The following is a 12,766-nucleotide window of genomic DNA, read 5'->3' as shown; positions in this document are numbered from 1 at the left end:
TTTGGCGCTCCAGAGTGCAACTATTAGTGCAAGTCTGCAAATTGCCCCTTTAAAAAAAAAAAAGACAATCCCCCTGCCATGTGGTCTGCTGCTGTTCCAGCAGCAGACTGAAGACGGCGCCATTTTTCTCTGCCTTAGATAAGTCCAGAGCCCATTGTGACACGTGAGAGTTCCGGAGTCAATGGCTGAAGGCCCCATTGTGACAGCAGCAGCAGGTGAAGGTTCCGTGCATAGATTCTATCTACTGCAGGCAGGCAGGCAGGCAGCAGCAGCAGCGCACCCAGTTGGTCAAAAGCATTAGAATACTACTCACACAGTACAAGACAAAATAGACAAGACTAGCACATTCAAGATCATCACAGACACCATTTTTCCTTCTTTATTGAAATACATATCATACACCACATAATTAAAAGTCAGTGGTCCACAAGAGGGAGCCAATGTTTTACAAAGGAATTTGTGCATGCGGTCACAAATGTAGTATGTATGGCCGAACTACTCGTAGGATACTTCAATTTAAACACTTCATGCTGACAGACAGCAGGCAGGGGCCTAATTTTGTAGATGGCACAATATATTAGCAACACTGTTACAAAGGCCTCATTCGGGCCTACATCTTAACACACCTGTTGCAACCAGCAAAGATTGCTTGATTGATTGATTGATTGATTGCATATTGGATGCAATCCAATGCTGAACATGCACAGGTGAAAGCAAGGCACAGGAAATGTTGCAAACGGTCCAGTGAAATTGAGCAAATTGCTACATTTGCCACCTGAAACGTGCTTCTTTGACCCTGAAAAGAATTCTCAGAAAGTGTTAAATGACAACTTGCTGGGCTGATTTCAATTCAATCTGTTTTTGGAAACCGGATCAGAGAAGGGGTGCACTGTTCCCGGAGATACTGCAATAACGGGTCAATGCGTGGAGTGGACAGAGCAAGCTCCATTTCCAGCTCCCTGTTCTAAAAATCCATTTAATATATGGTCCCCAAATAGGGGACGTATCAGATATTAAACTGATAAGAACAGATACTACACTTGATCTTAGCCAAAAGGCCGAGAAGCGATAGCCTGAAATGGTTTGCCACTCCAGACGCCCCATGGCCCACAACCAGGACTCACTGTGGAGAGAGCCCAAAAGATGATTGCCCAGGGGAAGACATTTTTTTTCTAAACTCTGGATGCCTTCTCAAATGGCAGTTCTGGTGTGTGTGGGGGCGTGTGGGGGGTGTGTGGGGGTGTGTGGGGGTGTGTTCAAGTTGGGCCCAACGCGTTTTTAAAAAATCTGCCTAACTCCGCCTAATCTGCATAACTCCGCCTGATCTGCATAACTCCGCCCATCTGAACACACCCTCCATCCCTTTGGCGCTCCAGAGTGCAACTATTAGTGCAAGTCTGCAAATTGCCCCTTTAAAAAAAAAAAGACAATCCCCCTGCCATGTGGTCTGCTGCTGTTCCAGCAGCAGACTGAAGACGGCGCCATTTTTCTCTGCCTTAGATAAGTCCAGAGCCCATTGTGACACGTGAGAGTTCCGGAGTCAATGGCTGAAGGCCCCATTGTGACAGCAGCAGCAGGTGAAGGTTCCGTGCATAGATTCTATCTACTGCAGGCAGGCAGGCAGGCAGCAGCAGCAGCGCACCCAGTTGGTCAAAAGCATTAGAATACTACTCACACAGTACAAGACAAAATAGACAAGACTAGCACATTCAAGATCATCACAGACACCATTTTTCCTTCTTTATTGAAATACATATCATACACCACATAATTAAAAGTCAGTGGTCCACAAGAGGGAGCCAATGTTTTACAAAGGAATTTGTGCATGCGGTCACAAATGTAGTATGTATGGCCGAACTACTCGTAGGATACTTCAATTTAAACACTTCATGCTGACAGACAGCAGGCAGGGGCCTAATTTTGTAGATGGCACAATATATTAGCAACACTGTTACAAAGGCCTCATTCGGGCCTACATCTTAACACACCTGTTGCAACCAGCAAAGATTGCTTGATTGATTGATTGATTGATTGCATATTGGATGCAATCCAATGCTGAACATGCACAGGTGAAAGCAAGGCACAGGAAATGTTGCAAACGGTCCAGTGAAATTGAGCAAATTGCTACATTTGCCACCTGAAACGTGCTTCTTTGACCCTGAAAAGAATTCTCAGAAAGTGTTAAATGACAACTTGCTGGGCTGATTTCAATTCAATCTGTTTTTGGAAACCGGATCAGAGAAGGGGTGCACTGTTCCCGGAGATACTGCAATAACGGGTCAATGCGTGGAGTGGACAGAGCAAGCTCCATTTCCAGCTCCCTGTTCTAAAAATCCATTTAATATATGGTCCCCAAATAGGGGACGTATCAGATATTAAACTGATAAGAACAGATACTACACTTGATCTTAGCCAAAAGGCCGAGAAGCGATAGCCTGAAATGGTTTGCCACTCCAGACGCCCCATGGCCCACAACCAGGACTCACTGTGGAGAGAGCCCAAAAGATGATTGCCCAGGGGAAGACATTTTTTTTCTAAACTCTGGATGCCTTCTCAAATGGCAGTTCTGGTGTGTGTGGGGGCGTGTGGGGGGTGTGTGGGGGTGTGTGGGGGTGTGTTCAAGTTGGGCCCAACGCGTTTTTAAAAAATCTGCCTAACTCCGCCTAATCTGCATAACTCCGCCTGATCTGCATAACTCCGCCCATCTGAACACACCCTCCATCCCTTTGGCGCTCCAGAGTGCAACTATTAGTGCAAGTCTGCAAATTGCCCCTTTAAAAAAAAAAAAGACAATCCCCCTGCCATGTGGTCTGCTGCTGTTCCAGCAGCAGACTGAAGACGGCGCCATTTTTCTCTGCCTTAGATAAGTCCAGAGCCCATTGTGACACGTGAGAGTTCCGGAGTCAATGGCTGAAGGCCCCATTGTGACAGCAGCAGCAGGTGAAGGTTCCGTGCATAGATTCTATCTACTGCAGGCAGGCAGGCAGGCAGCAGCAGCAGCGCACCCAGTTGGTCAAAAGCATTAGAATACTACTCACACAGTACAAGACAAAATAGACAAGACTAGCACATTCAAGATCATCACAGACACCATTTTTCCTTCTTTATTGAAATACATATCATACACCACATAATTAAAAGTCAGTGGTCCACAAGAGGGAGCCAATGTTTTACAAAGGAATTTGTGCATGCGGTCACAAATGTAGTATGTATGGCCGAACTACTCGTAGGATACTTCAATTTAAACACTTCATGCTGACAGACAGCAGGCAGGGGCCTAATTTTGTAGATGGCACAATATATTAGCAACACTGTTACAAAGGCCTCATTCGGGCCTACATCTTAACACACCTGTTGCAACCAGCAAAGATTGCTTGATTGATTGATTGATTGATTGCATATTGGATGCAATCCAATGCTGAACATGCACAGGTGAAAGCAAGGCACAGGAAATGTTGCAAACGGTCCAGTGAAATTGAGCAAATTGCTACATTTGCCACCTGAAACGTGCTTCTTTGACCCTGAAAAGAATTCTCAGAAAGTGTTAAATGACAACTTGCTGGGCTGATTTCAATTCAATCTGTTTTTGGAAACCGGATCAGAGAAGGGGTGCACTGTTCCCGGAGATACTGCAATAACGGGTCAATGCGTGGAGTGGACAGAGCAAGCTCCATTTCCAGCTCCCTGTTCTAAAAATCCATTTAATATATGGTCCCCAAATAGGGGACGTATCAGATATTAAACTGATAAGAACAGATACTACACTTGATCTTAGCCAAAAGGCCGAGAAGCGATAGCCTGAAATGGTTTGCCACTCCAGACGCCCCATGGCCCACAACCAGGACTCACTGTGGAGAGAGCCCAAAAGATGATTGCCCAGGGGAAGACATTTTTTTTCTAAACTCTGGATGCCTTCTCAAATGGCAGTTCTGGTGTGTGTGGGGGCGTGTGGGGGGTGTGTGGGGGTGTGTGGGGGTGTGTTCAAGTTGGGCCCAACGCGTTTTTAAAAAATCTGCCTAACTCCGCCTAATCTGCATAACTCCGCCTGATCTGCATAACTCCGCCCATCTGAACACACCCTCCATCCCTTTGGCGCTCCAGAGTGCAACTATTAGTGCAAGTCTGCAAATTGCCCCTTTAAAAAAAAAAAAGACAATCCCCCTGCCATGTGGTCTGCTGCTGTTCCAGCAGCAGACTGAAGACGGCGCCATTTTTCTCTGCCTTAGATAAGTCCAGAGCCCATTGTGACACGTGAGAGTTCCGGAGTCAATGGCTGAAGGCCCCATTGTGACAGCAGCAGCAGGTGAAGGTTCCGTGCATAGATTCTATCTACTGCAGGCAGGCAGGCAGGCAGCAGCAGCAGCGCACCCAGTTGGTCAAAAGCATTAGAATACTACTCACACAGTACAAGACAAAATAGACAAGACTAGCACATTCAAGATCATCACAGACACCATTTTTCCTTCTTTATTGAAATACATATCATACACCACATAATTAAAAGTCAGTGGTCCACAAGAGGGAGCCAATGTTTTACAAAGGAATTTGTGCATGCGGTCACAAATGTAGTATGTATGGCCGAACTACTCGTAGGATACTTCAATTTAAACACTTCATGCTGACAGACAGCAGGCAGGGGCCTAATTTTGTAGATGGCACAATATATTAGCAACACTGTTACAAAGGCCTCATTCGGGCCTACATCTTAACACACCTGTTGCAACCAGCAAAGATTGCTTGATTGATTGATTGATTGATTGCATATTGGATGCAATCCAATGCTGAACATGCACAGGTGAAAGCAAGGCACAGGAAATGTTGCAAACGGTCCAGTGAAATTGAGCAAATTGCTACATTTGCCACCTGAAACGTGCTTCTTTGACCCTGAAAAGAATTCTCAGAAAGTGTTAAATGACAACTTGCTGGGCTGATTTCAATTCAATCTGTTTTTGGAAACCGGATCAGAGAAGGGGTGCACTGTTCCCGGAGATACTGCAATAACGGGTCAATGCGTGGAGTGGACAGAGCAAGCTCCATTTCCAGCTCCCTGTTCTAAAAATCCATTTAATATATGGTCCCCAAATAGGGGACGTATCAGATATTAAACTGATAAGAACAGATACTACACTTGATCTTAGCCAAAAGGCCGAGAAGCGATAGCCTGAAATGGTTTGCCACTCCAGACGCCCCATGGCCCACAACCAGGACTCACTGTGGAGAGAGCCCAAAAGATGATTGCCCAGGGGAAGACATTTTTTTTCTAAACTCTGGATGCCTTCTCAAATGGCAGTTCTGGTGTGTGTGGGGGCGTGTGGGGGGTGTGTGGGGGTGTGTGGGGGTGTGTTCAAGTTGGGCCCAACGCGTTTTTAAAAAATCTGCCTAACTCCGCCTAATCTGCATAACTCCGCCTGATCTGCATAACTCCGCCCATCTGAACACACCCTCCATCCCTTTGGCGCTCCAGAGTGCAACTATTAGTGCAAGTCTGCAAATTGCCCCTTTAAAAAAAAAAAAGACAATCCCCCTGCCATGTGGTCTGCTGCTGTTCCAGCAGCAGACTGAAGACGGCGCCATTTTTCTCTGCCTTAGATAAGTCCAGAGCCCATTGTGACACGTGAGAGTTCCGGAGTCAATGGCTGAAGGCCCCATTGTGACAGCAGCAGCAGGTGAAGGTTCCGTGCATAGATTCTATCTACTGCAGGCAGGCAGGCAGGCAGCAGCAGCAGCGCACCCAGTTGGTCAAAAGCATTAGAATACTACTCACACAGTACAAGACAAAATAGACAAGACTAGCACATTCAAGATCATCACAGACACCATTTTTCCTTCTTTATTGAAATACATATCATACACCACATAATTAAAAGTCAGTGGTCCACAAGAGGGAGCCAATGTTTTACAAAGGAATTTGTGCATGCGGTCACAAATGTAGTATGTATGGCCGAACTACTCGTAGGATACTTCAATTTAAACACTTCATGCTGACAGACAGCAGGCAGGGGCCTAATTTTGTAGATGGCACAATATATTAGCAACACTGTTACAAAGGCCTCATTCGGGCCTACATCTTAACACACCTGTTGCAACCAGCAAAGATTGCTTGATTGATTGATTGATTGATTGCATATTGGATGCAATCCAATGCTGAACATGCACAGGTGAAAGCAAGGCACAGGAAATGTTGCAAACGGTCCAGTGAAATTGAGCAAATTGCTACATTTGCCACCTGAAACGTGCTTCTTTGACCCTGAAAAGAATTCTCAGAAAGTGTTAAATGACAACTTGCTGGGCTGATTTCAATTCAATCTGTTTTTGGAAACCGGATCAGAGAAGGGGTGCACTGTTCCCGGAGATACTGCAATAACGGGTCAATGCGTGGAGTGGACAGAGCAAGCTCCATTTCCAGCTCCCTGTTCTAAAAATCCATTTAATATATGGTCCCCAAATAGGGGACGTATCAGATATTAAACTGATAAGAACAGATACTACACTTGATCTTAGCCAAAAGGCCGAGAAGCGATAGCCTGAAATGGTTTGCCACTCCAGACGCCCCATGGCCCACAACCAGGACTCACTGTGGAGAGAGCCCAAAAGATGATTGCCCAGGGGAAGACATTTTTTTTCTAAACTCTGGATGCCTTCTCAAATGGCAGTTCTGGTGTGTGTGGGGGCGTGTGGGGGGTGTGTGGGGGTGTGTGGGGGTGTGTTCAAGTTGGGCCCAACGCGTTTTTAAAAAATCTGCCTAACTCCGCCTAATCTGCATAACTCCGCCTGATCTGCATAACTCCGCCCATCTGAACACACCCTCCATCCCTTTGGCGCTCCAGAGTGCAACTATTAGTGCAAGTCTGCAAATTGCCCCTTTAAAAAAAAAAAAGACAATCCCCCTGCCATGTGGTCTGCTGCTGTTCCAGCAGCAGACTGAAGACGGCGCCATTTTTCTCTGCCTTAGATAAGTCCAGAGCCCATTGTGACACGTGAGAGTTCCGGAGTCAATGGCTGAAGGCCCCATTGTGACAGCAGCAGCAGGTGAAGGTTCCGTGCATAGATTCTATCTACTGCAGGCAGGCAGGCAGGCAGCAGCAGCAGCGCACCCAGTTGGTCAAAAGCATTAGAATACTACTCACACAGTACAAGACAAAATAGACAAGACTAGCACATTCAAGATCATCACAGACACCATTTTTCCTTCTTTATTGAAATACATATCATACACCACATAATTAAAAGTCAGTGGTCCACAAGAGGGAGCCAATGTTTTACAAAGGAATTTGTGCATGCGGTCACAAATGTAGTATGTATGGCCGAACTACTCGTAGGATACTTCAATTTAAACACTTCATGCTGACAGACAGCAGGCAGGGGCCTAATTTTGTAGATGGCACAATATATTAGCAACACTGTTACAAAGGCCTCATTCGGGCCTACATCTTAACACACCTGTTGCAACCAGCAAAGATTGCTTGATTGATTGATTGATTGATTGCATATTGGATGCAATCCAATGCTGAACATGCACAGGTGAAAGCAAGGCACAGGAAATGTTGCAAACGGTCCAGTGAAATTGAGCAAATTGCTACATTTGCCACCTGAAACGTGCTTCTTTGACCCTGAAAAGAATTCTCAGAAAGTGTTAAATGACAACTTGCTGGGCTGATTTCAATTCAATCTGTTTTTGGAAACCGGATCAGAGAAGGGGTGCACTGTTCCCGGAGATACTGCAATAACGGGTCAATGCGTGGAGTGGACAGAGCAAGCTCCATTTCCAGCTCCCTGTTCTAAAAATCCATTTAATATATGGTCCCCAAATAGGGGACGTATCAGATATTAAACTGATAAGAACAGATACTACACTTGATCTTAGCCAAAAGGCCGAGAAGCGATAGCCTGAAATGGTTTGCCACTCCAGACGCCCCATGGCCCACAACCAGGACTCACTGTGGAGAGAGCCCAAAAGATGATTGCCCAGGGGAAGACATTTTTTTTCTAAACTCTGGATGCCTTCTCAAATGGCAGTTCTGGTGTGTGTGGGGGCGTGTGGGGGTGTGTGGGGGTGTGTGGGGGTGTGTTCAAGTTGGGCCCAACGCGTTTTTAAAAAATCTGCCTAACTCCGCCTAATCTGCATAACTCCGCCTGATCTGCATAACTCCGCCCATCTGAACACACCCTCCATCCCTTTGGCGCTCCAGAGTGCAACTATTAGTGCAAGTCTGCAAATTGCCCCTTTAAAAAAAAAAAAGACAATCCCCCTGCCATGTGGTCTGCTGCTGTTCCAGCAGCAGACTGAAGACGGCGCCATTTTTCTCTGCCTTAGATAAGTCCAGAGCCCATTGTGACACGTGAGAGTTCCGGAGTCAATGGCTGAAGGCCCCATTGTGACAGCAGCAGCAGGTGAAGGTTCCGTGCATAGATTCTATCTACTGCAGGCAGGCAGGCAGGCAGCAGCAGCAGCGCACCCAGTTGGTCAAAAGCATTAGAATACTACTCACACAGTACAAGACAAAATAGACAAGACTAGCACATTCAAGATCATCACAGACACCATTTTTCCTTCTTTATTGAAATACATATCATACACCACATAATTAAAAGTCAGTGGTCCACAAGAGGGAGCCAATGTTTTACAAAGGAATTTGTGCATGCGGTCACAAATGTAGTATGTATGGCCGAACTACTCGTAGGATACTTCAATTTAAACACTTCATGCTGACAGACAGCAGGCAGGGGCCTAATTTTGTAGATGGCACAATATATTAGCAACACTGTTACAAAGGCCTCATTCGGGCCTACATCTTAACACACCTGTTGCAACCAGCAAAGATTGCTTGATTGATTGATTGATTGATTGCATATTGGATGCAATCCAATGCTGAACATGCACAGGTGAAAGCAAGGCACAGGAAATGTTGCAAACGGTCCAGTGAAATTGAGCAAATTGCTACATTTGCCACCTGAAACGTGCTTCTTTGACCCTGAAAAGAATTCTCAGAAAGTGTTAAATGACAACTTGCTGGGCTGATTTCAATTCAATCTGTTTTTGGAAACCGGATCAGAGAAGGGGTGCACTGTTCCCGGAGATACTGCAATAACGGGTCAATGCGTGGAGTGGACAGAGCAAGCTCCATTTCCAGCTCCCTGTTCTAAAAATCCATTTAATATATGGTCCCCAAATAGGGGACGTATCAGATATTAAACTGATAAGAACAGATACTACACTTGATCTTAGCCAAAAGGCCGAGAAGCGATAGCCTGAAATGGTTTGCCACTCCAGACGCCCCATGGCCCACAACCAGGACTCACTGTGGAGAGAGCCCAAAAGATGATTGCCCAGGGGAAGACATTTTTTTTCTAAACTCTGGATGCCTTCTCAAATGGCAGTTCTGGTGTGTGTGGGGGCGTGTGGGGGGTGTGTGGGGGTGTGTGGGGGTGTGTTCAAGTTGGGCCCAACGCGTTTTTAAAAAATCTGCCTAACTCCGCCTAATCTGCATAACTCCGCCTGATCTGCATAACTCCGCCCATCTGAACACACCCTCCATCCCTTTGGCGCTCCAGAGTGCAACTATTAGTGCAAGTCTGCAAATTGCCCCTTTAAAAAAAAAAAAGACAATCCCCCTGCCATGTGGTCTGCTGCTGTTCCAGCAGCAGACTGAAGACGGCGCCATTTTTCTCTGCCTTAGATAAGTCCAGAGCCCATTGTGACACGTGAGAGTTCCGGAGTCAATGGCTGAAGGCCCCATTGTGACAGCAGCAGCAGGTGAAGGTTCCGTGCATAGATTCTATCTACTGCAGGCAGGCAGGCAGGCAGCAGCAGCAGCGCACCCAGTTGGTCAAAAGCATTAGAATACTACTCACACAGTACAAGACAAAATAGACAAGACTAGCACATTCAAGATCATCACAGACACCATTTTTCCTTCTTTATTGAAATACATATCATACACCACATAATTAAAAGTCAGTGGTCCACAAGAGGGAGCCAATGTTTTACAAAGGAATTTGTGCATGCGGTCACAAATGTAGTATGTATGGCCGAACTACTCGTAGGATACTTCAATTTAAACACTTCATGCTGACAGACAGCAGGCAGGGGCCTAATTTTGTAGATGGCACAATATATTAGCAACACTGTTACAAAGGCCTCATTCGGGCCTACATCTTAACACACCTGTTGCAACCAGCAAAGATTGCTTGATTGATTGATTGATTGATTGCATATTGGATGCAATCCAATGCTGAACATGCACAGGTGAAAGCAAGGCACAGGAAATGTTGCAAACGGTCCAGTGAAATTGAGCAAATTGCTACATTTGCCACCTGAAACGTGCTTCTTTGACCCTGAAAAGAATTCTCAGAAAGTGTTAAATGACAACTTGCTGGGCTGATTTCAATTCAATCTGTTTTTGGAAACCGGATCAGAGAAGGGGTGCACTGTTCCCGGAGATACTGCAATAACGGGTCAATGCGTGGAGTGGACAGAGCAAGCTCCATTTCCAGCTCCCTGTTCTAAAAATCCATTTAATATATGGTCCCCAAATAGGGGACGTATCAGATATTAAACTGATAAGAACAGATACTACACTTGATCTTAGCCAAAAGGCCGAGAAGCGATAGCCTGAAATGGTTTGCCACTCCAGACGCCCCATGGCCCACAACCAGGACTCACTGTGGAGAGAGCCCAAAAGATGATTGCCCAGGGGAAGACATTTTTTTTCTAAACTCTGGATGCCTTCTCAAATGGCAGTTCTGGTGTGTGTGGGGGCGTGTGGGGGGTGTGTGGGGGTGTGTGGGGGTGTGTTCAAGTTGGGCCCAACGCGTTTTTAAAAAATCTGCCTAACTCCGCCTAATCTGCATAACTCCGCCTGATCTGCATAACTCCGCCCATCTGAACACACCCTCCATCCCTTTGGCGCTCCAGAGTGCAACTATTAGTGCAAGTCTGCAAATTGCCCCTTTAAAAAAAAAAAAGACAATCCCCCTGCCATGTGGTCTGCTGCTGTTCCAGCAGCAGACTGAAGACGGCGCCATTTTTCTCTGCCTTAGATAAGTCCAGAGCCCATTGTGACACGTGAGAGTTCCGGAGTCAATGGCTGAAGGCCCCATTGTGACAGCAGCAGCAGGTGAAGGTTCCGTGCATAGATTCTATCTACTGCAGGCAGGCAGGCAGGCAGCAGCAGCAGCGCACCCAGTTGGTCAAAAGCATTAGAATACTACTCACACAGTACAAGACAAAATAGACAAGACTAGCACATTCAAGATCATCACAGACACCATTTTTCCTTCTTTATTGAAATACATATCATACACCACATAATTAAAAGTCAGTGGTCCACAAGAGGGAGCCAATGTTTTACAAAGGAATTTGTGCATGCGGTCACAAATGTAGTATGTATGGCCGAACTACTCGTAGGATACTTCAATTTAAACACTTCATGCTGACAGACAGCAGGCAGGGGCCTAATTTTGTAGATGGCACAATATATTAGCAACACTGTTACAAAGGCCTCATTCGGGCCTACATCTTAACACACCTGTTGCAACCAGCAAAGATTGCTTGATTGATTGATTGATTGATTGCATATTGGATGCAATCCAATGCTGAACATGCACAGGTGAAAGCAAGGCACAGGAAATGTTGCAAACGGTCCAGTGAAATTGAGCAAATTGCTACATTTGCCACCTGAAACGTGCTTCTTTGACCCTGAAAAGAATTCTCAGAAAGTGTTAAATGACAACTTGCTGGGCTGATTTCAATTCAATCTGTTTTTGGAAACCGGATCAGAGAAGGGGTGCACTGTTCCCGGAGATACTGCAATAACGGGTCAATGCGTGGAGTGGACAGAGCAAGCTCCATTTCCAGCTCCCTGTTCTAAAAATCCATTTAATATATGGTCCCCAAATAGGGGACGTATCAGATATTAAACTGATAAGAACAGATTTTTTTTTTTTTTTTTTCTCCCTCAGATGGGGAATTTCACGGTCTAGAAATCCAAAACCGAAGAAACATACCCAAACAGCTGTGTCAAAATTGAAACACAAAAAGCCGTTCCCATCATCATCGGAAAAATCTTTCTTTTTTCAAAATACATATTTACATAACAAAAGAACAAATCAAGAAGTATTAACAAAATATCTCCACTTTTTAACCTTCCAAATTCCTTCCGCATCCACCTCCCCCTTCCTTTTCTTATCCCACAAAAAACAAACATATATCTTCCCCAAAATCACCTTCACGGTATTTCTAACCTCAATATTCTTCCTCTTGAACACATGCACATTTCTCACATCCCATAACACTTCCTTTATACATGCAAGCATTAACCACAACACTCTCTCCTTCACTCCATCACACAACCCTAAACCAAACATGAACAACTCAAAGGATAAAAAATTCACACCACACAGTTCTTTGCACAAAGGACCCATTCTTCCAATCACATCTCTAGCGTACTGACAATTCCAAAACACATGTATTACACTTTCACACCCACCACAACCTTCTCTCGGACACCTCTCACTCCTCACTAAACCCCTATTTCTCTGAAACTCTCTTACTGGTAACACTCCATGCAATGACTGCCACACAATCTCACTCTGTCTGTTTGTCATACCATCCATCCGTACTTTCTTCCACACCTTTTGTACATCAGCTCCTCTAACCATATTGATATCACACTCTATCTCTCTACACTCAATCATTCTATACACAGCCTTCTTCTTTTCCACTAGTCTTACATCCACATCACACAACTCATACTTCACCAAAAAC

The 12,766-nt window shown here is 45.3% G+C and overlaps 8 non-coding genes and 1 pseudogene across 8 annotated transcripts; all 9 read right to left on the bottom strand.

Annotated features, from left to right (window-relative positions):
* Positions 1-879: 879 nt before the first annotated feature.
* LOC138654973 (U2 spliceosomal RNA) lies at positions 880-1,070 on the bottom strand. Its single transcript, XR_011316567.1, has one exon. It is a non-coding gene; the product is annotated as a U2 spliceosomal RNA (small nuclear RNA).
* A 1,171-nt stretch (positions 1,071-2,241) lies between these two features.
* On the bottom strand, positions 2,242-2,432 carry LOC138654972 (U2 spliceosomal RNA). The gene has a single exon (XR_011316566.1). It is a non-coding gene; the product is annotated as a U2 spliceosomal RNA (small nuclear RNA).
* Positions 2,433-3,604: 1,172 nt separating this feature from the next.
* Positions 3,605-3,795, bottom strand: LOC138654971 (U2 spliceosomal RNA). The gene has a single exon (XR_011316565.1). It is a non-coding gene; the product is annotated as a U2 spliceosomal RNA (small nuclear RNA).
* Positions 3,796-4,967: 1,172 nt separating this feature from the next.
* On the bottom strand, positions 4,968-5,158 carry LOC138654969 (U2 spliceosomal RNA). The gene has a single exon (XR_011316563.1). It is a non-coding gene; the product is annotated as a U2 spliceosomal RNA (small nuclear RNA).
* A 1,172-nt stretch (positions 5,159-6,330) lies between these two features.
* Positions 6,331-6,521, bottom strand: LOC138654968 (U2 spliceosomal RNA). Its single transcript, XR_011316562.1, has one exon. It is a non-coding gene; the product is annotated as a U2 spliceosomal RNA (small nuclear RNA).
* A 1,172-nt stretch (positions 6,522-7,693) lies between these two features.
* LOC138654967 (U2 spliceosomal RNA) lies at positions 7,694-7,884 on the bottom strand. Its single transcript, XR_011316561.1, has one exon. It is a non-coding gene; the product is annotated as a U2 spliceosomal RNA (small nuclear RNA).
* Positions 7,885-9,055: 1,171 nt separating this feature from the next.
* LOC138654966 (U2 spliceosomal RNA) lies at positions 9,056-9,246 on the bottom strand. The gene has a single exon (XR_011316560.1). It is a non-coding gene; the product is annotated as a U2 spliceosomal RNA (small nuclear RNA).
* A 1,172-nt stretch (positions 9,247-10,418) lies between these two features.
* On the bottom strand, positions 10,419-10,609 carry LOC138654964 (U2 spliceosomal RNA). Its single transcript, XR_011316559.1, has one exon. It is a non-coding gene; the product is annotated as a U2 spliceosomal RNA (small nuclear RNA).
* Positions 10,610-11,781: 1,172 nt separating this feature from the next.
* Positions 11,782-11,997, bottom strand: LOC138654974 (U2 spliceosomal RNA; annotated as a pseudogene).
* Between the last annotated feature and the right edge of the window lie 769 nt (positions 11,998-12,766).

The sequence above is a fragment of the Ranitomeya imitator genome, unplaced genomic scaffold (assembly GCF_032444005.1).
Source record: "Ranitomeya imitator isolate aRanImi1 unplaced genomic scaffold, aRanImi1.pri SCAFFOLD_482, whole genome shotgun sequence".
Classification (NCBI taxonomy): Eukaryota; Metazoa; Chordata; class Amphibia; order Anura; family Dendrobatidae; genus Ranitomeya; species Ranitomeya imitator.
The sequence above is the reverse complement of the archived record's forward strand: the minus strand, read 5'-3'. Positions and strand labels throughout refer to the sequence as shown.